Raw genomic sequence first — 26,241 nt, 5'->3', positions numbered from 1 at the left:
TTAGTTTGTCAATGATGCCTGAATGTGGGATAGTGGCAAAGGCCTCGGCCAAGTCAAGATAGGCTGTGTGCATGGGTTTGTCCTCATCTATGGCTATGGTCGCATTCTCGAATCAGTCCACCAGGTTTAGCAAGCATGACCTGACCCTGACAAAACCAAACTAGGATGGATCCGGGGTTTGGATATAGTTTATATGGTCTATAGTTACCTGGATCTGCAGTGCTGGTGCAATTGTGGAGGGGATAACAGTTGCTGTTTTCCATTCCATGAGGACAAAGCCAGTACTGAGGATGTGAAAAGATAAAGTGAACAAGCTCTAGCCTAGGGAGTACGCCTTCACCATATGAAAATGAAAAGCCACAATAAGGCTACTCCCTCCACGTTGTAGCTAGCTCCAAGATGGTCCGTTTAGCGGGTATTACTTATCCCCTTTCTTCTAGTTGCTGGTATGCAAGCACTACATATGTATCCCAGGTCCTTCATTAAATAAAAACATTTTTTTTAATTCTGTTCAGTTAAAAACGACAAATTGCCTACTTCAAAGTACTGGTTCAAAAACTAATAACACTTTCCTCGGAGCAAATTTCTTGTTATAGTAACTTGGCTCAATATGATAAGAAATTACTCATTCATTGGAAGTCACTTCCAGCTACCTTTCCTCCTTGAGTGCAAAACCTCCATTCACTGACAACTATATGCTCCGCTTCCTCAGTAGTTACTTCCAAAGTTCTAAGTCAATAAATTGCCTGTATGCAAAAGAAGTTGCAAAAGGTTCCTTACTTGGCAGCCAACCTGTAACCTGCATACAGCCTGTGTGTAAAGTGTGTGTGTGTGGGGGTCCCAAAGTTCTTCCTTCTTCTAAAGCCAATTGATTCCAATATGCATCCCGTGTTCAAGGTCACCGGAATGAATTTCCAAAGTCTAAGACCAACTTCAAATCGGTGTGCTGCCTGTGCACTTAAAAGAATTCCAGGATAAATACTTCTTCCTTCCTCTGAAGTCAACTGGAATCAGCAAACTGCCTGTTTGCAAAGTCTCTGGAGCAGGTTCCAAAATATTCCTAGTTCTAAAGCCAACGTCAAATAAGCATGCTGCTTGTGTTCAAAAACGGATTCAGGAAGGGATAAGCGCTTTCGGTTGTAAACCTTCTTCAGATCCTGTATTTATCTGCTTTGCTCTTCCTTTTATACAGTGTGTATTCTAGGTACTGACCAATGAGGTATTATATTCAAATAAGACTCTCTGCCTTCATTATTCATTGGTTACACTTACTACTTGTATCCAGTCTGTCTTTTTGTATACACTGCCAAATCAGTTTAACTTCCTGAGTTCCTGCAAGTATGTCACTGGTTATTCTGTCCTCTTGGGAGGAGTCCATTCTCACATGTTCTTTAGTAGCTGGTTGTATAGCTTTACTGTCATGTTATTCAGTCCTATTTCTTAGTGGTTTTATGACAGAAGTATATTATCGCCCCCTAAGGCTCCTTTCTTTTAGTACTGGTTTTAAGGGGACTACTGCGTTAAGGCCAGGACTTTGACTGGCACACAAGTTCATAATCCGTTCCATTTCTATTTTTTCAGTTCTGTTGAATAAATCTCCACCTCGTGCTGTAACTGAAACATGAGTTAATATCATAAATTTAAAGCTATGCCCTGGATTATGCTTTATATGCTGATAAAAGAATAAACGTCTATCTTGTTGTTGATATCTCTTAGATGCCGTAAAATACGTTCTTTGAACTTTCTGTTAGTTTTGCCCACATAAAACGACATACATCCTTCACAGTTGGCTATATATAGATATATATATATATATATATATATATATATATATATATATATCACTTTCTCTGTATTGCAATTTCCATTCCCTTTGTAAGAATATACTTTATGTGTGATAGGATGTTGGAACACATTAGTCGTATTAATATATTTGCATGCCTTACACTTCCCACATTTGAAAGTTCCTTTTTTCTCTTCTCTGTGTTGTTTCTGTTCTATTGTTACACAATAGACTTTTCAAGTTCTTCTTGTTTTTATATGTGAAGTTTGGTTTTTATCCTACTATACTTTTAATTTTAGGATCCACTGTTAAAACTGACCAATATTTTTGAATAACTTTGTTTATTATCTGGTGCATAAGTTAATATACATCTTAAGGACTCTTGGGTTTCATTATTCTTCTGTCCTTTTACATGTTTGTAATGATAATATGGTTTTCCTTTGCCTCTTCATAATTCCATCATTTGTTCAAAGTCCATCTGATTCTTCCTATACCCTCTAGTTACTAAGTTATCCACCAATTGGTTAAACTCTTGTTGAAATGTATCCTCCTTGGTACATAGTCTAGAAATGCGTATGACTTGATTTTCAAATATGTTGTTGAAAATATGTGTGGGGTGCATACTTCTTCTATGTAGCATGTGGTTCTTCCATGTAGCTTTCCTATGTAGGGCCGTCTCTACAGTTCCCTTTTTAAAGATAATACTTATATCCAGGAAGTCAATACTTTCCTGGGAGTACTTGGATTCAAACTTCAAAAAGTCCGTTGTAGATGTTAGATATCTTAGAAACTGTTGGTACTGATGGACTTCTCCTTTCCATAGTAATAGTATATCATCCACAAACCGACCATAGAACAGTATTTGCTCTTTCCATATGTTATCTTTACTATTCATCCATTGTAACTCCCACTGTGCTAGTACTATGTTCGCATAGCTATTGGCACAGGGGGGTGCCCATGGCAACCCCCCATTTTTGCCAATAGATATTTTTGTCAAATTAACACATTACTACTTAGTATAATGTCCAAAAGGCCACAGATAACATCAACTTTCATTGCCATGTTGTTGGTGCATGAGAACTGCCTTACAGTTTCTATCCCATATTCATTGGGGATACATGTAAATAAACTATTAACATCTAGAGTTTCCAATAATAAGTCAGTGATGTTATTCAAATCTTTCATAGTTTCTTGTAGTCTCTCCAAGAGGTGTGCCATGTCCTTCAATACCATTCTCGCTTTGTGCATAAGTTTTTTAAGTTTATCCTCCACATATATTGAAAGTGGTTCTATGATCCATCCTCTGCCAGATACTATGGGTCTGAGAGGTGGATCCAGTAGATTTTTATGCACTTTCGGTATTCCTTTAATTTCTGGCACAGTAGGGTGGGGTACTTCAAAAAACTCAAACAGTTCTTCATCTAATTCTCTGCACATCAACTTATCATATAAATCATCTTTCACTTTTTTTATTAGCTCTTGTAGCTGAGCCTTGCTAATTCTTCTATAAGTTGAAGTATCACTCAACATTTCCAGCATTTTTCTGTTGTAATATTCTTTATCCATAACCACTAGGGCTCCTCCTTTATCTGCAGGCTTAATTATTATTTCTTCATTTTGCTGTAATTCCTTCAGGGCTGTTTTTTCTTTCCTAGTCATATTATGAAACTGTTTGCCTTTATTACTCTGCTTCAATTGTGCTATCTCCTCTTCACATAATTTTATAAACATTTCCACTGCTGGTGGATTTATAGGTACAAATGTACTAGGTTTCTTGTACACAATGCCACTGTTACTATCTTCTTTTATATTCATTCTACCATCAAAAATATATTTTAAAGTAATATTTCTTCCAAAACTTGTAAGGTCAGTGATCACCTTGCTCAGTTCAGACTTCAATGAGGGTATAAAACTAAGTCCTTTCTGTAATAGGTCATTTTCTTCTTTAGTCAGCTTATATTTAGAGATGTTAATCACCAATGAATTAACATCATTCTTTAAGTGATGTGGTTCTTCTAAGTCACTTTTCTTTTCTTCCTTTCCCTGCTTAGGGATCTGGGTGCTCTGCTTTCTTTGTTCTGTAACAGAAAAGGAAGCTGTTGAAAGATGGGTATATGGATCGTGCCTTTTTTTGGCACCGTTCCTGTCTCTCCTTTAGGAGCATCCTTTCCTTTCTTCTCTCTTTGTGAGGTATCTTTTCCTTCTATTGTTGGCGTAGATATAATTTCTAAGTCTCCCAATAATATGCTTCCATTACTCATCCTATTCCTGGCTCCTTCTTCAGCGTTAATAGTATCCCTGATGATTGGTGCGTGTATATCTACTTGTACCTGCTGCGTTTTGCCTGCATCAGTCTGTTGCCCTCTTTTTCCGAAAATCTTTAGGCTCTTCTATTTTCTGCTGATGTCTTTCTTTCCTGGGCCATTCAAAAAGGTGGCCTGCTGCAAAGTCATCAAAATCCCTCTTAAGTTTACCTATTTTAATCATTTTGAGCCTATTATCATAAGCATCCAGTTTATCCTGTAATCTCTCTAGTTTGACTATGTCATTATCTGATAGCGTCAACTGTTCTAATTAATTTTGCTTGGTCCATATGAACTGTGAGATTTCAGTCTCTTGAGGCTTGAAGTACTCCATGAGTAACTTCATGTATTAAAAACTGATCTCTATGTTTATTTGTTGCCATCTGGCCAATAAATCCGGGTATGTGTTCCCATAAGTAGGCATGCATCTAACTCTCAAGCCCCTTGGGATGACATTATGGTGAAGGCAGGCTTCCATGCAGAAGCATTGCCATTGCAATCTTTTTAGTTTGTATGCTGCGTTTTCAACATCACTATATAAGTTCTCAAAAGCTACGTCTATTGCTTCTCCATTATCCACCACTGCTCCATCAGTAATGTCTGTTGATAGTAGTGGATTACTGGTGTTCAAAGTCAAAGGAGGACCTTTTTTTCTTTGTCTCTATGTTAGATACTTGTATCTCTTCCATATTTAAAGTCTGTGTGCAGGGCTTGTTACTATAAATATATAAAAATGAAAAGATAAAGTAAACAAGCTCTAGCCTAGGGAGTACGCCTTCACCATATGAAAATGAAAAGCCACAATAAGGCTACTGCCTCCACGTGGTAGCTAGCTCCAAGATGGTCTGTTTAGCGGGTATTATATATCCCCTTTCTTGTAGTTGCTGGTATGCAAGCACTACATATATATTCCAAGTCCTTCCTTAAATAAAAACAATTTTTTAATTCTGTTCAGTTAAAAACGACAAATTGCCTACTTCAAAGTACTGGTTCAAACACTAATAACACTTTCCTCGGAGCAAATTTCTTGTTATAGTAACTTGGCTCAATATGATAAGAAATTACTCATTCATTGGAAGACACTTCCAGCTACCTTTCTTCCTTGAGTGCAAAACCTCCATTCACTGACAACTATATGCTCCGCTTCAGCAGTAGGTACTTCCAAAATTGTAAGTCAATAAATTGCCTGTATGGAAAAGCACTAGAGCAAGTTGCAAAAAGTTCCTTACTTGGAAGCCAACCTGTAACCTGCATACAGCCTGCATGTAAAATGGGGGGGGGGGGGGCAAGTCCCAAAGCTCTTCCTTCTTCTAAAGCCAATTGATTCAAATAGGCATCCTGTGTTCAAGGTTACCGGAATGAATTTACAAAGTCTAAGACCAACTTCAAATCGACGTGCTGCCTGTGCACGTAAACAAATTCCAGGATAAATAATTCTTCCTTCCTCTGAAGCCAACTGGAATCAGCAAACTGCCTGTTTGCAAAGTATCTGGAGCAGGTTCCAAAATATTCCTAGTTCTAAAGCCAACTTTAAATAAGCATGCTGCTTGTGTTCAAAAACAGACTCAGGAACGGATAAGCATTTTCGGTTGTAAACCTTCTTCAGATCCTGTATTTATCTGCTTTGCTCTTCCTTTTATACTGTGCGTATTCTAGGTATTGACCAATGAGGTATTATATTCAAATAAGGCTCTCTGCCTTCATTATTCATTGGTTACACTTACTACTTGCATCCAATCTGTCTTTTTGTATACAATGCCAAATCAGTTTAACTTCTGAGTTCCTGCAAGTATGTCACTGGTTATTCTGTCCTCTTGGGAGGAGTCCATTCTCAAATGTTATTTAGTAGCTGGTTGTATAGCTTTACTGTCATGTTATTCAGTCCTATTTCTTAGTGGTTTTATGACAGAAGTATATTATTGCCCCCTAAGCCTCCTTTCTTTTGTACTGGTTTTAAGGGGACTACTGCGTTAAGGCCAGGACTTTGACTGGCACGCAAGTTCATAATCCATTCCATTTCTATTTTTTCAGTTCTGTTGAATAAATCTTCACCTCATGCTGTAACTGAAACATGAGTTAATATCATAAATTTAAAGCTATGCCCTGGATTATGCTTTATTTGCTGATACAAAGCATTAACTTCTATCTTGTTGTTGATGTCTCTTAGATGCCGTAAAATACGTTCTTTGAGCTTTCTGTTAGTTTTGCCCACATAGAACGACATACATCCTTCACAGCTGGCTATATATATAACATTCTCTGTATTGCAATTTCCATTCCCTTTGTAGGAATATACTTTATGTGTGATAGGATGTTGGAACACATTAGTCGTATTGATATATTTGCATGCCTTACACTTCCCACATTTGAAAGTTCCTTTTTTCTTTACTACTCTTCTCTGTGTTCTTTCTGTTCTATTGTTACACAGTAGACTTTTCAAGTTCTTTTTGTTTTTATATGTAATTTGGGTTTTTCTCCTACTATACTTTTAATTTTTGGATCCACTGTTAAAACTGACCAATATTTTTGAATAACTTTGTTTATTTGTTTATTATCTGGTGCATACGTTAATATACATCTTAAGGACTCTTGGGTTTCATTATTCTTTTGTCCTTTTACGTGTTTGTAATGATAATATGGTTTTCCTTTGCCTCCTCATAACTCCATCGCTTGTTCAAAGTCCATCTGATTCTTCCTATACCCTCCTTAAGATGTATATTAACTTATGCACCAGATAATAAACAAATAAACAAAGTTATTCAAAAATATTGGCCAGTTTTAACAGTGGATCCTAAAATTATTGTGGCTTTTCAGTACTGAGGATGTGGTTGAATAGTGTGCCTAACGGAGTAGCTAGGTCTTGTTTAACAACATAAAAAATGCAGCCCAGAATGCCATCTGGTGTGTTCTTAGCCTTGGAGAGAGAATTAATGACCTGCTCTTTGGAGAAGCAGGTAGAAGGAGATGATGAAGACATGGTTTGTGGTATGCTGGGGGGGATTTTCACCAAATTCACCAAAGTTTGCTAGCAGGTTTGCAATTACCACAGGGTCAGTGTGTGTGCTGCCATACACAATTAGTTCAGCATTCATCTGACTCTCACCTTTTAGGCTGCAGACGTAGCTGAAGAAAGCCTTATGGTTATCCTTGGCTATGGCTGCTAATTTTTTCTCATAGTTGCTCTTTGATGATTTTACAAGTTGTCCTATTTAATTGTTTAGGCTGAGAAGGATGTGCTTCCAGTTCTGGGATCTCACTTTTGTATATTTAGACAACAGCTTCTTTCACTTATTGTATAATTTATTAATGCTAGACATCCACCAGGATGGCTTGTTTTTTCTTGAGGATCTTGCTTTAATCCTATCTGGAATGGCTGTGTTTACACACTTGTGTAGATGTTTATACAGGGCATTAGTGTATAGCTTAGTAGAGCTGTCAATGCCATCTGTTGAAACTGGAGCTTGGAAGCTGATTATACCTTAAGAGGATATAGTTAGCTTTGGTGAACATTCTTTTTAGCATGACTTCTCCTTTGGGGAGTTCTGGTGCTTTTGCTACTTCAAAAGGGACTGATTTATGGTCAGATTTAACCAGTGCAGGCCATAAACGTGAGGCGCTACATCGGTCACTCATATTGGTGAACCAGGTCTAGAATATTTGGAGCTACTTGTGGGGTGGTGCACTATTTGTTCCAGGGCATTTGAGTTAACATAGTTTAGGAACCTTTGTGTGAGTGAGTTTAGAATTGTACAAGTTTCCCAATTAATGGAAGGATAGTTGAATCACCCATGACTAGGGTGTTAGGCTGTACCTAAATTATCCCAAGTAGGTCTAAATAAGCTGGGTGGGCATTTTGGTTATGGAAGAGGACCTATAACTGACGCTGATCTGAAGGTGGGGTCTTACCCACAGTAATTTGGACTTAGAGTAGCTCCACACAGTTTTCTTGCCTAATCAGTCTAGAGGTGTAATTATCTTTAATGAAGATAGATACTCCACCTCCTTTGGTTCTCACTCCTTCAATCTGTGTTCTGAAACCGTGTAAGACATTGTTGCCTTGCAAGTCTGAGGTACTTCCTGAGGCTTTAAGCCAAGTTTCTGTGACTGCAAAGACGTCAACATCTTCTAAACAGAGGAGTGCTTCCAGAGAGTGCCCTTCTCCTTTGCCTAATTGACTAATTGACTTTACACTGGTGACAGTAGAAGGGCTAATTCTTAGAAGGGGAATTCGTACGACTAGATAGGTCATTTCCATCTTATTGTGGGATGAAGAACAAAACAACACCTTAACTGACATCATTTTTCCCATCTGCCTGAAGTATTGAATAGTTTTTGAGAAGAAGAGCAAATGTTTGTCTAAGGGAGCAGTGGAGCACTGGGATCTATGCTTTGACATTCTCTGGCAGGGATGTATCATCAGTCAGATATGTCTCCTAACAAATGACATTGTGGCAACAATACTGGGTGTTACATCTTCAGCATCATAGCTACACCATGATATATTTTCCCACCTGAGCAGTTAGTTGGATTAACTCATTGTTTATTAGCAATAGTATCTTTACATGTCAAATTACTGACTGATAGCAGGCTGGATGGCAATTCCCTAAAAATAAAAGTAAAATGAAAAATGAAATGTGCAAAAATTAGTTTGCTATTACAATCCTGAATCTCACATGTTTGATATTCATTATCCTGAATCCATAACATTGAAAGATCAAAATTTTGAAGACTACAATATCGAACTCCTGAACTTGTCCCCTGCAGGACCCATGTTAGCCCTCTTTTCAATGGTGACACTGGTAGGGGAATTCAGTACTCAAGACTTGTATACACTGTGGTCTTCAAAACTTTGATCTTTTAATGTTATGGATTCAGGATTATGATTTTTAAGCATGTGAGCTTCAGGATTGTGATAGCAAACCTCAAAACTCTTTTCAACTGACAAGAAAGGCAGATTTTGCATTTCTTGTTCAATTGAACTAATTTTCTGACATTTAGTGTGCTTACTCATGATTATTACTGCAGACTGAGTACCACAATTAGGATACATTGGAATAAAAGCAATGTGTATAGTCTGCATTTCTAATGCTATTAACTCACATGGGACAATGTAGCCCACACATAGTTTTAGACATGGGTAGGAACACTGTATGATCAACAGTGTCAGCATCAGTGATTTCATTCTCAGAACTTCACCTTTTGAAAACTGTTAGAGAACTCCCCTGCATTTGTCTTCTGTTCATACAGGAGCTTATCCTAATACCTCATCACACAAGTATGACAACTAAAGAGTTCTGTAGGTCAAAGTTGCAGATGTGTAGATTTTCTTCACAAAATCTTCCAAAATTCTACTCTCTCCATCACTGGGAAGTTTATTAGGATCTAAAACAAAATCAGATCACCTCTCAGGCTCCAGGGATACCACTGATTTATTTACAATCAGGTAGTGATATTTGCAGGAATTATAAAACTGGTATGACTTCCTAGTAGAAGGGGGCTATTAATGCAGTTACAGAGATGCTATTAGAAAGGTGTTCTGTAAAGTCTCTACGACTGGAAGAATGGTCACAGGCTTCAGAGTATGTAAACATGTATATATAGACAAACAGAGAGATAGATAGATATGAACACAAGTCAGTATTTATTTTATTTTTATTTTTATTTATTTACACTTTGTTGAGTGGGATAGTCTCACTGAGCCAATAGCCTCTTTTATTTGTACTGACTAGGGGAAATCTGGTCAGGACGTCAGAGAAATTCCCAACTCATTGGAATCTGCATGTCTCCCATTTTGTAGCACAAAGGAAACTGTGAGAATGGAGAGCACACAGGAGAGAGAAGAAATTGTTGCATGTGCTGGATATATTGCATTTTCCAGAATGTTATTTCAATAAAAATATTTGCTGAGAAGGAGAGTAGTAGTATGGAAGGAATTTTACAAAATAAGCCAGTTGAAATGACCTTTTAATCAGAAAGATTGTCAGATGAAGTACTGTGTGATAGGTTGCAAAAGGAGGAACTGAAAGGAGAGAAGGTAGTGTCAAGGGAAGAGACGATGAATTCTTTGGAAAGAGAAAGAATGGATAATCGTGAGGATGTGTAGGAAGTTGAAGATTATTGGAAAGGCTCACCCAGACTCTGCTACACTTTGCTGTGAGGGAAAGGTTGGTTTGCTTTTTATTTGTTGTATTTTGTATTAGTTTATTGCCTTTTTATATTTTGAGTGCTATGATTTGTTTTCTTTACCTTGTGTTTTGCTTGAGTTCTGCTATTAACTGCATATTAAAACTTCAAAAGACACCACAGCTCTGTCTCTTCTCAGTCAGGCAGAAAATTCCCACTCCACCTCACCCTGTCACTGACATGTTCTTAAATACCACTGTCTTTCTAGTTGCCTGCCTCTTATGTTAATTTGACCATATATCTCATTTCCTCTCTGCTTTCACTGACTTGTGTGAGTAAACGCCAAATTATCACTTTGTGAAATCTCTCCCCTTCAACTATTTAAATTTATTGGCCATTCTATTGTATTCCATAGTACCGGAATACAAAAGTGATCACCCCCTTTCAATCTATCTTGCTGTTTTAAAAATAGCGACTCTCCACTAAAACTAAACTTTTTAGGCAGGTAAAACTTACATTACCTACTTTCACATCTAACTTCTCTAGTGCACACTGCAGTGTTTAGGATAAACCATTTTTTTTCATCTTACCTTTAAGAATCCCTGTGACTAGCACTTGCTCTAATACCTGCTGGAAAGCACTAGGAAGTCTTAAACTGATACAAGCACTCAACTCTCCTTATTAATAAGGAGAAATTAATCATAGGCACTAAATAGCCTATAATTGCAAAGTACCTTGCTAAGGTAAGGGCAAACATCTCCTGTACTTTTCAAAAAAAAGCACCAAACCAGGCATGTCCAAGGGTCAGCTTCCGTTGATTTCTCCTGTCTACCTGGTGAATCTGTGCATACTGGGGCAATGCAGCAATTGCCTCATGTACACAGACAACCCTCTCCTCCTACCACCCAACACTACAACCTGTGAGAGATGCACTTACATAGCCAAACTGGAAGCAAAGCTCTTTCCACCCAAGATTGTGCTAGACAGTCAAGAGAAGAAGGTTAACACTGGCACTACACCTCAAGCAACAGACAGCCCTTCTAAACTCCCACCAACTCCCACACATAGCAACACTAAATCCACATATGCGGAGGCCCTTAACTGTAACCTGGCCAAGCAACAAAGACCTCCGAAGCTGAAACGCAAACAAACACCAATCACAACCAAAGTGTCACATAGCTCACAACACCAGTGTGCCACCCAGCAACAGCCCCTAAGGCAAGACAACGTACCTAACACTTTAGTCATAGGTGACTCTGTAGTCAGGCACACTGATGTCCCACTCACCAGGCTGAACAAGGAGAAAATTACAGTGAGCTGCCTGTCGGGTGCCAAGATCCGCCACATAACTCAAGCAGTCAAGTCACTCCACAACAAGTACAAATATGACTCTGTCATTGTCCATGTTGGAGTGAATGACTTGAGACGTACCTCCCTGGACTACATGAAAAGAGACATGGAAGATCTCTCAGATCATGTGGCCCAGGAAGGTATGACCCTAGCCCTAAATAGCATCCTGCCTTCGCCCAGACTGATACCACAATATAAGGACAAAATGATTGACTTCAACAATTGGCTAAGCTTCTGGTGTCATTCAAAGGGGATCCAGTATCTGTCTGCCTGGGATAACATGATCGACAGACCACGATACTTTGTCAGAGATGGTCTGCACCTATCGACCCTGGGATTCAGGTTACTGGCTAAGTCTCTTGCCACCCCTATAGTGCCTTTTTTAGGCAAAGTTCAAAGGACAAAACCACCACCATAACAGGTACAAGTATGCAAAATCTGAAGGTAATGCTACTCAATGCTAGAAGTCTAAACCTCAAAATGCACTCTCTCGAGGCACTCCTAAAAATGGAGAACATCGATATCTGTGCAGTAACTGAGACCTGGTTGAAGGCTCCAGACAGCACCCCTGCAATACCAGGCTACAACTCTTACCACACTTGTTGGCCAACAAACCAGGAGCGAAACACTAAAGGTGGAGGAGTGTCCATTTTCACCAAGGATATTCACACCACCAGATTAGTTGCCCAACACAATGTGTCTGAAATTCTCCAGGTGCAACTAACACTAGGTAAGACTGCAATTCATACTGGAGCTTGCTACAAATCCCCCACCATGTCCAAAGATTCTCACTACACCTTTCTAAACATACTGGAAAATATTAATATACAACCAAACACCCTAATACTGGGTGATTTCAACTACACTGCCATTAAATGGTAAAACTATTCATGTACCAACACCTTTGCCCAACGGTTCTTGGAATTCATAAATTCCAATGCCCTGGATCAACTAATCCATAGTCCCACCAGGGGCTCCAATATCCTAGACCTGGTCATTACCAACATGGGAAATCGATGCTCCACACCTATGGTCACCCCCTCGTTGGTCAGGTCAGACCATAAGTTAATCACCCTTAACATCCACATCCCACCCCCACCCCCCAGAAAGGAAACCTCCATAAAAAAACTTCTCCAAAACCAACTTCATGCTACTCAAGTCAGAAGTTACAAACTTCATGACACCCATGCAGACGGGAACTGAAAGTTCGACTGCTGAGTCCTACACTAAGGCACTGTATGAGCACATTCACTCATGCATGAATTAGGCCATCCCAAATAGAACCAAGATGCTCTCCTCCAAAAAAGGAAGACAATCTGGTGGTCCCCTGCCATAAACAAACTTTACAACAAAAAGAAGAAACTGTTGCAGAAAAGAGGAAAATCCAAGGATGCAAAAAACTCCCTTACCAGCCTCAGTAAGAAGCTGAGATCCCTCATAAAATCCTCCAAAGCTAGTTATGAAAATAAAATTGCCAAAGATTCCAAAGACAACCACAAGGCATTCTATAACTATGTCAAGAATCTAAATGGCAATGCTCAGATCTGCACTGAGCTATAACAGAATGGCATTAAATATACTAATCCCAAGGATATTGCCAATATCCTGGAAGATCGATTCAATGCCAACTTCACTCCCCTCTCAACCCCTAAATGGCCCATCTCAATAACAGAAGATTGCCAAATTCTGGTAATAATGGCCACTCAGGTAAAAAACACACTCTCAAAAGCTAAGAATACAGCATCCATGGGACCAGATGACATCCCGGGCTGTGTACTACACAAACTAAAAAATGAACTTGCACCTCACCTAAGTGTCATATTTAATCATAACCTTACCTCAGGCTTCGTGCCCACTGAGTGGCGCACAGCTACAGTTATCCCACTCCACAAGGGGGCTCCACATTGGGTCCCGGGAACTACCTCCCCATCATTCTGACTAGCCTGATCTGCAAGGCCATGGAATGTATTATCATGGAATTTATAAACAAAGACATTGGCAACCTTAAAACACTGGGCTCCACCCAGTTTGGGTTCATGAAGGGCCAATCATGTCTTCTGAACCTGACTGACTTCTTCAAATCAGTCTCCAGGGCTGTGGACGAGGGTAAGGCAGTCCACACAGCCTATCTGGACCTCGCCAAGGACTCTGACACCATCTCCCACTCTGGAATCATAGATAAACTTACTAAGCTGGGCATTAATCCCTATGTCACTCGATGGGTTGCCAACTGGCTTACTGACAGAACCCACACTGTAAAACTAGCTGAATGCAAATCCAGTTCCAGACAAGTGTGGAGTACCTCAGGGTTCAGTCCTGGGACCTCTCTTGTTTGGCATCTACTTTTCTGAAGTACAGGCCAACACTAAGGGACTCTGGCTAACAAAGTTCACAGATGACTGCAAACTGGGAGCCATTATTGAATCCCCAAATGATGTGGATACTCTACAAAAGGGCCTTACAGAAACAGATGCTTGGTGCCAGAGCCATGGGCTCAAGCGCAATGCCAAGAAATGTATAGTTATCCCCCTTTGGGAAAAAAACATGTACCCATGAATTACCACAGAGGTGGCAGTACACTAAACACCAAAAGTGTGATAAGAGACTTGGGGACACAGGTAGACAGTGGTCTCACCTTCAATAACCACATCGCCACAACAGTCAGGAAATCCTTCTATGTGGCACACCTCATCACTAAGGGCTTTTCATCCAGAAAAAAGGAGGTCATTGTCCCACTGTACTCATCTCTCATTAGACCCATTATAGAACACAATGCCCCATTTGGTATGTACCTCTCAAGACATCTGCAACAACTGGAAAGGACACAGAAATACCTCACTAAAAGAATCACAGGCCTAAAGCAGATGCCCTATGCTGACTGCCTTAAAAAACTCCAGCTATACTCTGTCACATATTTCCTACTCTGAGGCGATCTCTGCTTAACATACAAGGTCATGTCAAACCCAGAGCTGTTGGACATGCTACACTTAAAGAAATTCCAATCCCTCAGAGCCACACACTCCAGGGATCTAAACCTTGTCATCACAATAAACAAAACATGCTGGAGGGATAGGTTCCTGACTCAGAGATTCCGCAGACTCTGGAATAAACTACCCATATATGTCAAGCAGAGCACCTCTTTGGCCCTCTTCAAAAGGAACCTTAATGATTGGATGGGAGAATGGAAATTCACCCGGGGATCACGTCAATCACTCTGCTAGACAGGGGTCCAGGGAACTAAATAATGTGGAAAGAAATAGTCAGGGAATTGTTATGGCTAGGCTTGTATAGGCCCAAGGGCCGATAGCCTAGTACCGACCTATGAACCTATGAGAGTGAAAAAGTTTTGAAGAAAAAGATGTATGCAGCTTTAGCAGTAGGAGAAGGACAGTAGGAGCAGAAAGAAGCAAGCAGAAAGGAGACAAGGAAATGGAGAAATTGACAATGAAGTCAGCATTAAGAACCATATCAAAATTAAATGAAGCCTTAGACAGGTATGATGTTTGAGACAGTATTATCATGCCATTACGGATAAAAGCTTCTGGTGAGAGGGATTTTATTATACTGGGGAAGAATTTTTTTGTGATTTAATTTTTGAAACTGTGGCAGCAATGTAAACAATCCAAGGGGATGTGAAAACAAGTTAATATGTTTCACTAGAATAATTACATTTTTGTGCTCAAAATGTGGTAACAAATGATTTGCAACAGTATTTAAGAAAATAATTGAAATATGTTTTGTCTTTGTGAAAGTTAAAGGTAGAAGGGAAGAATGGACTCTACAGTGGGACTATATGGTGACGATGAAGATGAAGGAATGAAAAGTATAAAGTGCCATAAATATTGAGTGTGCTAGGGTATCCTGAGGTATTGTGGGCAACCAAAGACATTTTTTTAAGTGGTGGACAAGGACATTTAATTGAACAGTGTAATAAAAGAAAAAATGTGAAACATGTAGGGATAAATAATGGTAGAAGTGTGTGTATTAGACTGCTAGAAATTTAAGAAAGGACATTTTTGACTGGACTGCAAAGAAAATGAAGGATGGAATGAGGAAGATGACGCTGAAAATGTTTATTCTGATAAGATGAATGAAAATAATGTTATTGAAAATGTGCATAATGAAAATACGTTTGCAAAGGATGGTAATGATGATAATGTGACTTAAATAAATGAAGATATATCTGAAGAGGAAGTATCTGAAGGTATGATGGAAAAAGAATAGCAGGTGATTAAAGAGAAAGAAGAGGTAGGTGCGAATATCACTTTATTACAAAATAAATATGTGGCATTACACACTGAGGAAAGTAATGAAGGGGATGGTTTCAGATGGCAGGAGGTAAAAATCAGACATCTGGTTGCAAAATGATTTAGTGATAGGAAAAGGAAACCTAAACTAATGACTTTGAAAGAAAAAAGAAAGGGAATGGATAATTTGTACAAAGTTTCTATTAATGTGAATAGTACAATAAGTGATGTGAAATGAGGGCTGGTATATCAATGGTGTAACAATGACATTATCTGTTTTCTTGATACTATATAATTACAATATGAGAAAAAAGACAATTTTGAATGTTGTGGGAAAATGAAATTCTCTGGAAATTTAGGGACAAAACAAAGTTTATAAAAAAATTAGATCATATAATTGTTAGATCAGGGCAAATTTCAATAGCAGACAATAAGAACAGACATATTCTTATCAGGATTATAATAGTGTATGCAAAGAAGTTAAGAAAAGGGAAGATTTGTTTGAACAATTTAATGCCATATGCAGTTATAAATATGAATATAGTTATCAACTATAATCTTAGGAAAAGAAATAAGATTTCAGAGAGTGTAAAAAGTGAAGGGAGATGATGAAAAACAGACAATTAATGGTAGGAAAGGAAAAAGATTTGACCTATATAAAAGCAAATATGTAAATAAAAACTGATCATGGGTTGTATTCAGAGATGTGAAAAGAGATACAAGGAGGAAAATTAAGGGCAAAATTCTAGGATCATTATGGGATTTGGGAGAGATGAAATTAATAAAAATGTAATCAAACTGGGTAATAGTATAAAAAATAATGGACTGCATGTAGATGTAAAAGCTTTGGAAATTGAGGCCAACCAGCTATTGGAAAATGTTAAATGTGTGAGAGTTATATGTAAGAAATGGACAAAATTGTGGAATGTCTATAAAAAGAAGTAGTAGGCGCTATATATGGAACTAAAAAAGAGCATTAATCTTGAAACGACAGATATAGGAAAATGTTTAAATAGATGACAAATATTATGCAGGGTAATAATGAATGGAATTAAATGAAAGAAATGGGGATATATGAAGAAAATAACGAAAGAATAAAGGTTTTAAAAAAGGCAATAATATTTGGTAAAAGGAACTAAAGCTGGGATGCCTCCCTTTTTAGGAAAAAAAACAAACAAACAAGCAAACAAAAAAAAAACATAGTTTTGGAATGTGCTGTCATATCAGATAGGATACAATTACTGAATGGAAGGTGAATCCAGTAAATGAAATGGAGAATGAAATATTAATTAAGGACAATCCACTGGCATAAGTCAAAGACGTTTTAAAGAAGACGGATAAAAATACACCTACAAATAGATGAGACTATAATAAAATAAATAGTTCATGTATTTATTTATTGACTGGAAAGAAAATGGGTTTGAATATGGAAAAATGTAGAGACTGGTGGTAAGGTTAATAATGGAAGGGGATAAGAGGGATTTAAACAACTGAAGACCCATTACATTAGCAGATACAGATTATAAAATCTTTTTAAGAATTGTGCAGAATATGTTTAAGAAAGTTTTGAGTAATTAGAGGATCAGTGGCATAAAAGGAAGACAGATCCTTTAACTATTATTAATTATTAAAGAAGCAGTATATAATTTTCTACAATCAGATGGCAGAGAGAGAATTGTTGGGAGTAATGTTGAGACATCATTTGTTAATATGTGGCTTGATCAGTTATATGAAACTTTGAAAGTATATGGAATACATGAAAGTATAATAAGTAACGCTGGCTTATGAGAGTGAGGCAGGGGTGCCCACTCAAAGGTTTTTATTTCCTTGGTGATTAATGCAATTTCACAAACATAATTGTTTTGATGAGCAGAGTGTGTGCATGAAGGGAAAAATAAGCCTGCCATTGGTTGTGTCATATGAAGATAATATAGGTACTATTGTCAATAATATAAGATGGCTAGTAGAAGTTATATAAAGGTTAGAAAATTTGTTAAGTAATGTGGGTTTAATGATTAGTTGGGAGAAAAGTAAATGTTTTCAGAAACTTACAAAGAAAGCACTGATATATTTTTATAGAAGAAAAGCCGAGATACTAGTTATTGCTTTGAGAAGCTATAACATGATGAACGAGCAGAGGCAAAAATTGTTAGAAGAGATTCAGGGAATAAGTAAAATCTGGACTGTGTTTAGTCTTAATTTTAGAAACATGTACATTTGAATAATACAATCCTGGATATTCAGAAAAAAACACTGCCAGCAGTAACAATTGTGGTCAAAAGGCATTGTTTCTGCAATTGCAGAAAACTGTGATTCACAGGCATGTTACACGCAATGAGGAAAGACCTCATTATTAGCTAATATGCATGTATCTTATATGTGCTATGTCATTTGTAAAGCACTAACCATTGCAGTGAATAATTTTAGACATTAAAGTTTCAAACTTTTTATTACATGAATAATACACTGTAACCTGAGTTAAGAGTACAGAGTTAAAGTTCCTGTCTGACAAGTTGCTTTCTGTGCTGGGGAGGAGGGTTTGAAACTCCATTTTAGTTCGACTTGTGTTGTTTTCAAAAGATGTAAGGTAACATATTAGGAGTATCCCTGGTATCTAATGGTAATGCAGAGGGATAACACTCTTCTAAGGAAATGGAATGTGTGCAGAAGATATGAGGTTTGAATCTATTTAAGTCCCTTCACAGCATTATATAGAAAGCATCCTCAGTGTCTAGTTTTCCCTCTGCCCTACATCTTTCATGCAGCAAATCCTGTTCCATTACCTTTCTAATTGCCTTAAGGAACAATGTAAAGGGTATCACTGGTGTCCACAGTTTCCCCCACCCCATATCATTTATGCTGAAAAACTTGTTTTATTACTTTTTAAGTACCTTTAGGTATGATATAAAAAGTATCCATTGTGTCTAGTATCTAGCCAGTATTTCAGAACTTGCTCATTAGTCTAGGTGACTGTGGAGGTATGACAGACCCCCCATACAAACATACACACACACACACACACACACACACACACACACACACACACACATACTTCCCCTACCCTTCCTGTAACTAATCCCTCAACTATGACCACCCAGATACACACACACACACACACACACACACACACACACACACACACACACACACACACACACACACATACACACACACACACACACACAAATGCACCTTACATTACTCATCCCTCTGCACACACTCACACATGCAGAGACACATGTGTACACACTCCACTCTTACCTTATCATTAAATTCCCTGCCACTTACCTTTAATGTGATTTCATGCATTAACTGTAATGGGTGAATGTGAACTATTGGCTCTGTTCATTAAAACAGCGGGCTAAGATAACTTAAAGGTAACAAGTACTCATCCAAATTACTCAGCTCTCTAAATGCCTTACCACAGGCATTTCTGGATGGAGATCACATGGCAAATTAACAAAGGCTCCTCCCACAGAATATTAGCATTTGCTGATACTTCACAGACAGCCCACTGTGGTGATGCACCTCTTCATGGTACAGCAGTCCAGCAGCTCTGTCTCTGAAATCAAAATGGTTACCATGGGGGTAAAATGGGTTTATCCCTTGCAGTAACCTTTCTGAATTATGATAAACAGTATTAGGAAAATGACATTATCTGGGTTGTGACTTAGTGCTTCTTATGGAGATAGAAAATAAGCCATTAAAAATGGTTTTCAATATTATTTGGGGATGAAAATGAAATACAATAAACAGGGGACAGATATATAAAGTAGAGAAAGAGGTAATGAATTTAATAAATCCAGTAATTTTTATTGCTTATTTATATGTTTATGGAATATTTAATGTTGTAAGAGATTTAATGAAGAGAAGATTTTTAAAGATGAATTATAAAGGGGTTTGGGAGAATGTTAAAAGTGGCAAAAAGAAAATGCTGAGGGGGAGTTGTGCAGTAGAGAAGGAAATTACAGATGTGGAAAATAAATATAAAATAAACTGAGGAAAAAAAGGTTACACTATGAAATAATCATGATGGATTATTATTATAGTAGTCCATAGGAAGACTCTGAAACAAAGAATTGATGGAAGTGATTAAAAAGAAAAAAAGAATAAAGAGTTTTCAATGGTGTAACCATTTGAAATGTCAGGACCTGCTAGGTCGAGTCCTGAAACAGGGAGACTGAATGGCTGAAAGACTGTACTTAAATTTACTTACACTAGATCCAAGATGTCATTTCTCTGAATATTTCTCTGAAATCTAGAAATCTCAGAGTTGGTATACATAAGTTTGGGAGGTGGGGGTCCGGGTGGCTTGTCCCCTGCAAAAATAAGTTTTAAGGAGAAAAGTGATTTTCGAGATTTGCTCCTCTCTTGTATTTTTTGTTTTTTTGTTTTTTCGACACTCGGCATTTCGAGTGCAGATGTTTCAATTGGCAGGCAATTTCAATACTGGTACGAAGACCATCATTTTACATAGTGACTGGTGATGAAAAAATTGCCAGTAAAAGGATCTATGTTTTACAACACTTTATATGATAGATTATTCATTATATGTAAGGGCAATGACACAATGAAATATGTCCTTAACATTTCCTTGACTGGATAAGTTATGGAGAAAAATATAAAAAATGTAAAAATTTGAATTGATGGGTGGTTTAAAAGAAATGAATATGGACAAGATAGTTTATAGATTACATGGAGAAAGTGAAGACAGTAGTCAGCATAAGAGAGCAAAAACAAAGGAATTATTATTTACCAAAAATGGGATTCAGACGTGATTATAAGATCACTATATCTGCACTCTTGTGAGTAACAAAATAATAACTATGGTGAATAGTATGTTAGGTAAAACATCTTAATTGACTAACTCATGTATATAAAATTCCCTTAGATGTGAGGGAATCAGAGACTACTGGATTTTTTAAATCCAGTTTTATTTATGGGTGGGTTTAAGGGTTTTTATTCCAGTTTTTATGGGGGTAAGCTCTTTGAGGGCCTTTATTAGGCTTTACGCTTGGTGTCTCTGAACATCTGGACATCTGAACCATATTGGTTATGGCAAAAATACTGGTAGTATAAAACTGAGGAGAATGTGAAGTGTGTATTATTTTATAATTTTATGACTTTATATAATGCATTTTGTGATTTATTTTATGATGTTTTTTAATTTTAAAAGCTTTAACTATGAAAGCTTTGAAATAAGGGACTCCTACTCTTTTTCAGTAAATACTTGGAATGTTTTACATCCACCTGAGTTATCACCAGTTCAGGTGGATGGGACCTCGGATTAATATCTCTTCTGAATGATAGCACACTGAGGAGTTTAGCACCCCAATCATGCTTCACTGCAATATCAGTACTACAAAATTATATAAACTACTTGTGTAGGAAAATAGACAGATTTCTGATCTTCCAGCACCAAAGGCAAGTGTGCTACCCGTTGAGTTACTGAGACTGCATATATGTATATTACATATGCACCGATATCTTGGGTTATGGGCCTACACCAACTAGACCCAAATAGGCTTCACACTGAACCACCACCAAGCAAGAGTTATACGAAAAGTTAAAGGCCCTGGCTTACAGTATACTTCTTCAGCTTCACTCTGAATTCAGTGCCTTAAAGTGCAACACTATCTGCAATACCTGCGATGTAACTAAACTACTGCAATCTGACATGCACAGACATACACATAGACACACAAACACATGCACACAGACACACACATGCACACAGACACATACACACACACACACACGCACACACACACACACACACACACACACACACACACACACACACACACACACACACACACACACACACACACACACACACACATGCACTTTCCTGGAGAGACTATTAATTCATTTCACTTCTACAACCCCATTCTGCTTTATGGGAGAATTGTACCATTTAGGCCAAACCTGTCAAACTTACTGTTCCAGTCTTATAAAAAATGAGCCAAATAATATGGATGAACTGTTAATAATATATGGCTGAGCAACCTTCTCTCTTTCAGAAGTTGATGGTATTTCCCACACCAGTATATAAAACTACCCTTACTAATTAACTAAAACAAATATTATACAATGACTGGCTATTACTATTCCAAAACGTGCACACTGATTGGCCAGCTCAATCAGCGTGCCCATTGTAACTCCGACAATATACCAACGGAAAAGGTCCGGTCGCCCGGATTTTTTTTCCACTGATATATTGACCAAGTTTTAATTTTTTTATTAAAAAAAATAAAATAAAGCTGTACTCCTGACTCCACACATACAAGAAAGACAGCTTGAAGAAAATACATATATACACATACCTGATTTCCCTTGTATTTTCTTTAAGCTGTCTTTCTTGTATGTGCGGAGTTGGGACTGCAGCTCTGCTACCCCTAAATTGCCCCAAACTATTTTTTTTTAATTAAAAAAAAAAGAAAAGAAAGAAAAACGGAGCAATGGAGATCTTCTTTTCTCCATTGCTTACTTTCCAAAGCACTGATGTACTGGGTATGCGTGGGGACACAATTCCCATACGCATGTGCAGTACATCAAAAAAGGCAACAGGGATCACTACAAGCCATGGAAGGACACCACGGAACCATTATACTAAGGACATTATTTAAGAAAAATAAGCATTTCTTTTTCTTAAATAATGTCATTGTATAATAGCAATAATGCACATCTGGATGTGGGTAATGCTGGATTTAACCAAGGTTGTCTTTGTTTGGTCACTCGGGCTTCAGCCTCGTGACCAAACCACACCAACTGTGGGAAAATCTAGCATTACCCACACACAGACGTGGGTTATTGCTATATTATACAATGTCTCCCTATTAATATTCTAAAACGTACACGCTGATTAGCCAGCCCAACCAGCGTGCCCATTGTAAATCCCACAATATACCAACGGAAAAAGGTCCGGTCGCCCAAACTTTTTTCCGTTGGTATAAACTGCCCTAAAACCTTTTTTTTTTTTTAAATAAAAAATAAGAGAGAAAAAGGAGCAACAGAGACTTTCTTTTCTCCATTGCTTCCATTTCAAAGCCTTGATGTACTGGGTATGTGTGGGAATGCAAGTATCATATGCATGCGCAGTACATCAAAATGCAGAATCAGTATACCACAACTGGCGGAAGAACAGCAATCCACTGTTATACAAAGACATTATTTAAGAAAGTAAGTATTTTTTTTCTTAAATAATGTCATTGTATAATAGCAATAACCGACTCCGTGGTTGTGGTATATTGAAAATTTATCCACGGTTGCCTTTGTTTAATCACTCGGGCTTCACCCTAGTGATTAAACCACACCAACCATGGGTAAATCTTCAATATACCACACCATGTCATTGGTTATTGGTTAATTCATCTATAGCTTTTAAGATTAAATAAATAGAATTATTTACTAAAAAATGAGAAATACAGTCCGAGAAATCAAATATATAGACAGTATTGTACTGAAGAAATATAAAACAGTATTTTAACAGACAGATAGCTTATAGAAAAATAATGACTGAGAAATCAAATATTTCCTCAGTTACTAGACCCTGTTTTCCACTATCTAAGGAGTATAAACAGAGCAGACAAAGTAAAATTAAAAGCACACCCACAGATGTGGAGAAACAATCCTAAATAAAAGCCAATACTAACTTTCCAGATGAAAATGGCTAATAGGCTTCTTCTGCTGACTGACTTGTCACTCTATATATCCATATTCAGCTGAACCATTGGACTTTCAGAAAAAAATCCATAAAGTAACACAGAAAGCAATAACTATCACAATTAGACATGTTAAATCACTTGAACTCTATGAGCCCTTTCCAGTGACAGAAAATAAAATGAAGTTGCTATGTGCACACATCATACCTCTGCCTGGCCAAGGCTTTGATATAATACCCCATTCAGGCATTATAGAAAAGCTCACTAATTTAGGTATAAACCCTTTGTCATCCACTGGATAACCAACTGGCTCACTGATAGGACTCACAAAGTAAAAATAGGTGGGGCCACCTCCACCAAGAGGCAAGTCACTAGTAGACTCCCCCAGAGTTCTGTACTGGGCCCCCTCCTTTTTGACATCTTTTTCTCTGAAATGGAAGCAAATGCTGAAGGTTTATGGCTGACAAAGTCTGCAGCTGATTGTACGCTGGAGGTTATCATCGACTCACCTGCAGACACTAGCATTCTTTAAGAATCCTATCTCTAAATAACAAATGGTGCCACAGCCATGGTCCTAAACTCAATGCTAAGAAAAGCATTAGGGAAGTCAACCATCCCAGCTAATTACCATGTTGATAATATGCTGCTAAGAGTCAATCATGTGGTCAGGAATCTGGATACACACGTAGTCAGTGGCCTTAACTTTGACCACTATGTGGCCACAGTGGTGAGGAAATCCTTTTATGTTGAGCAACTTATAAGTACGAGCATAGCATCTAGGTCCAAGGAGGTCATTATCCCACTGTATTCCCATCAGACCAATCATAGAGGACAATGTTACATTCAGTATGTACCTGACCAGGCATATGCAGTAACTAGAGCAACCTCAGAAGTTCCTTACAAAAAGAATACAATGTGGAACAAACCTGCCTAGTGCCTTAAAGTCCTTTCCCTCTACTCAGTCTCCTATAGATTACTGTGGGGTGATCTATGCCTGGCTTACAAGGCATCCGCGGACCCCACACTTATGAATTTCCTGCATATTCATAAGTCAAACAGTACCAAACATACAAGGTCTAGGGACCTGAATTTTGTCTGTGACTTAAGCAGAACATGTGGAGAGACAGATGTGTCAAAGAGACTGCCCCTCCTGTGGAACAGGCTTCCCATCCATGTGAAGCTGAGTTTGTCTATTAGCCAGTTTAAGCACAACCTAGACCAGTGGATGGAGAACAGGAAATTTGCACTGTGCCTGGCACCAATGTCCCTTACAGACAATGGCAGTTTATAAATGCCTGCTCCTTGATATCCTACTTGGAAACATGACTGCATTATTCTTTCAGGAAAACTTGGCTAAGCTTACAAAGGCCCCTTGGGCAATTAGCCTAGTAATAGTCTATGAATCTATAATTTACATATTTGCAGTTTTTCACAAAAAAAACCACAAGTTACATATTTTATACATTGTCATTACCTTCTTCCCTAAAACTGTTGCAGATTTACATACAGTCCTCACAAAATACACAAGCATATCTCTCTCACTGACACTCAGAGACCTTAGAATAACAACAAATACATTTGGTAAGATGATATAGGTTAAAACATTTACAGGTTTATAGTAGGCTAAAAATCACTAAGGTATTTATAAGTCTAGCTGTGCAATCCAACCTAATTGTGCCCCTATGTATCACTGACATTTATTAAAATGTGGTATGTTGGTTAGGAAGTTTCTAGATGTTATGTGGGAGGTGGTATGTCAGTTTTGGCATAATGTGGAAAATCTGATTTCTTCTCACAAGAAATTTGTGATTTTATGTATTTATTTATTATTTATTTGCAGTTTATTTGCCAGGATGGTCCGTTGGGCTGACAGGAGCCCATTTTCAATGGAGTCCTGGGGAGAAAAGCTCCAGAAATACAATGTACATAATAAACAAGTTCTTAAAGATACAAAGGTACATATAATAAATTTAGTAAGATACAAAAGAGAAATTATAAAAAACATAAGTAATATTTACAAGTATGTTAATTCCTACAAATGCAACAGAAATTAAAAACAATAAGTAGCTATTTAAAAGTATGTCCATTCCTACTGAAGATATAGTGACAATGGGGGCAAGGGGTACATAGGTTGGATGTGGGTGATAAAGTAAGGAAGTGAGCTAATGAGGGGGAAAATGCAGAGGTTTGGTGTAGGGAGTAATTGACCAAGAGGACGAGTAAAGGAGAGCAACTCCACCACCCTTTTTGTGTGTTCTTTCTTTTCTAATGATGGAATAGGTGGGTGGTGTTATTTGGGAGTATTTTATATGGGGCTTTAGCCAAGTTTCGGGGATGGACACGATATCTGGCTGATTGTGGAGAAGGCAGGCATGAAGGTTAGGGATTTTGTTGCATACACTTTGAGCATTTAGAGCTGAGAAAAGGAGGGATTTACCTGTTGAGAGTGGAGGGGGGGGTTGAGTTTTGAGGGGGAGTATGGTCGGGGTTAGGGTGAATGTCGCCTGAGAGAAGGATGGTAATAAGTTTGCGTATTATGAAAAAGAGGTATTTAGACTGCTTAGTATCTAGTTTGAGGGTTACTTGTTTGTAAAAGTGTGGCTGATTAGGGTGAGGGTAGGGTGTTTGTAGGGCAAACATAGACAGTTATTGAAGAAGTATAGATAGGGGGATATGAAGGTTGAAGAGTGTACATATTGTATAGGGAGTGCATTTGTAGTATGAAAATGGGGAGAGTTTTAGGCAGTAAGGGGCCTGGTGACATAAGTTAG

The 26,241-nt window shown here is 37.9% G+C and overlaps 1 protein-coding gene across 2 annotated transcripts in view; it reads right to left on the bottom strand.

The window, feature by feature from the left end:
- The window catches only part of MICU3 (mitochondrial calcium uptake family member 3), a 1,861,160-nt gene that overhangs the window by 1,010,819 nt on the left and 824,100 nt on the right, over positions 1–26,241 (bottom strand). The window lies entirely within an intron of this gene.

This window comes from Protopterus annectens, chromosome 2.part1 (assembly GCF_019279795.1).
Source record: "Protopterus annectens isolate FY-2018-M chromosome 2.part1, PAN1.0, whole genome shotgun sequence".
Classification (NCBI taxonomy): Eukaryota; Metazoa; Chordata; order Ceratodontiformes; family Protopteridae; genus Protopterus; species Protopterus annectens.
This window is presented reverse-complemented; position numbering and strand designations above follow the sequence as displayed.